Here is a 2,323-nt window from a genome sequence, read left to right on the forward strand (position 1 = left end):
AAAGAGACCAAAACTGAACAAAAAAAATCTCTTTACTGCATCCTTTTGTTGCTACGATTAAAATGATTTAAAGGAGCTGTGACTAGGAATGATACGGTTTGCCGAGCCGAATCCTGAACAGAGGGAGGTTAGTGGAGGGGCAGAGTATGGAGCCATGACTTGAGTTCGGACGTTTGATTTGCAGGCGATGAAAATATTAACACCCCACATCATAAAACACCAAAATAAATGGGAAAGATCAGCTTTTGTTTTTAGAACAGATTTGTCGATCTAGTTTACATTTTAGAAATTTCTGGACAACCCACTTAAAATGTTGACTGCCCGGTTCAAAACCAGACAGGTCGGTGCTCCTTGTGTTTTTATTTGCTCAGTTGGATGTCAGAAATGTTTGGAAACCTGTTGTATTGTGTGCACCTGTGAGCATGCTTGTAGAGCTGTTGACCTATAGTCACACTAGTCTGAAAACACCTGATCTTGTCTGATTTCAGAAGCTAAGCAGAATCAGCCCTGGTTAGTACTTGGGTGGGAGATTGCCTGGGAATACCAGGTGCTGTCGGCTTCCCCCTTTAATCAGGGGGGCCCTTGTCTTATTTGATCACAACCAAATCACTCAATAAAACCCCAGTCAGTTGGGTTTAGGGAATTTCATGGTGGTTGTGAGCCTCGTGAATGAACTGGTAATGTGTAGTGTGATTGTTAAACCTTTGTTAATAAACTGACTAGTTCCGAGTAGCAATGTGTTGTTATGAATTCTGAAGCAAAGAACCCTTGAAGCAAATACATTACACCCATCAGGCTTAAGAGTCTCCAAACTGAACTACTGAGAAATCCATATAAGCAGAGTTACTATTTTCCCAATGTGACATGCACACCCTCTCCCCAGAGGAACATATTGCATGTACTTAAGTCGACAGAGCTTTGGCACAATTGACAAGTAGCAGGGTGAAAGAATCCCCAAGCCCAAGTGTGTGCAGGAGTAGCACCAGCTGAAACCTCACAGATTACCAGCAGAGAGCAAGGTACATGTCTTGCTATTTGCCCACTCAGGACCACGTTAACTGATGGGGCACTGACTTGCACGGAGTCAAGTGAGAAGAATTCCAGCGCTCAGATCTACTCCTTCAGCTGCCATCAATAAAAAGAAAGAAAGACTTGCATTTATATAGTGCCTTTCATGACCACTGGACGCCCCAAAGCGCTTTACAGCCAATTAAGCACTTTTCACTTATTTGATGACCATGACTTATGTAGTCACTGTTGTAATGTAGGAAACGCGGCAGCCAATTGCGCACAGCAAGCTCCCACAAACAGCAATGTGAAAATGACCAGATAATCTGTTTTAGTGATGTTGATTGAGGGATAAATATTGGCCAGGACACCGGGGATAACTCCCCTGCTCATCTTTGAAATAGTGCCAGGGGATCTTTTATGTACACCTAAGAGAGCAGATGGGACCTTGGTTTAACGCCTCATCTGAAAGACGGCACCTCCGCCAGTGCAGCGCTCCTTCAGCACTGCACTAGAGTGTCAGCCTAGATTTTTGTGCTGGCTGGTTAATCATTAACAGTTTGATGAACTACTGCAGCCTTGCTGGCTCAGGCATCAGATTACCGAGATGTCTATGAAGGATGAATTGGTTGCATTTTGTAATCTTGGAGCCAAACTTGGCCTCAGAGGGTCTCTGCTTACCTCTGCTTCAAGATAGTCCTTAGTTGGCGGTCAAATAAGTGCCAAGTGCAGATGTCAGCTCTCTCGAAACGCACAACAGATACAAGACCTCCTCACGAACAGCAAGATGAATAGTAAAACTCGCCATTAAACAAGTGCATGTATCGCCACCATCCCCCTGGCCACAGCAGAGACACAGCTTGCAACCACATCGCATGGTGGTTCCAGCAGTTGAAGGCATGGTGTTCCAGCAGCAGTTGCTTGTCTCCCTGCAGCCCAGTCAAAGGAGGAACCGAATCCTGAAAATACCAATATGTATTCTTATATTTGCCATTCAGGTAACCCCTTTCCAGCAACTATGATTCCAACAAGCCAATGTTCATGTTCGCCGGTGGTGGAACTCTGGAGGTAACAGATCAGCAGCCCGTTGAAGTGAATGGAAAGGAAAATGGGGGGTGGGGGGGGCGGTGGGGGTGAATATAACAGGTGGTCAATCCACAATTGCTAATTTGCTGCAAATTACCCACTCCCCAAGCCTCAGAGTTTCCACGTCAGCTGCACGATGGCCATTTGACTTCAGCATGGTGAAAGGATCTACACAGGACAGCCGTAACAGTTGCGAGTTGAATCCGAAACTCCCCCAATAGTTGGGGAA

The 2,323-nt window shown here is 45.4% G+C and overlaps 1 pseudogene; it reads left to right on the top strand.

The window, feature by feature from the left end:
• The first annotated feature begins 440 nt into the window (after nucleotides 1-440).
• Nucleotides 441-559, top strand: LOC139276654 (5S ribosomal RNA; annotated as a pseudogene).
• The last annotated feature ends 1,764 nt before the right edge of the window (nucleotides 560-2,323 follow it).

This window comes from Pristiophorus japonicus, chromosome 11 (assembly GCF_044704955.1).
Source record: "Pristiophorus japonicus isolate sPriJap1 chromosome 11, sPriJap1.hap1, whole genome shotgun sequence".
NCBI classification, from domain to species: domain Eukaryota; kingdom Metazoa; phylum Chordata; class Chondrichthyes; family Pristiophoridae; genus Pristiophorus; species Pristiophorus japonicus.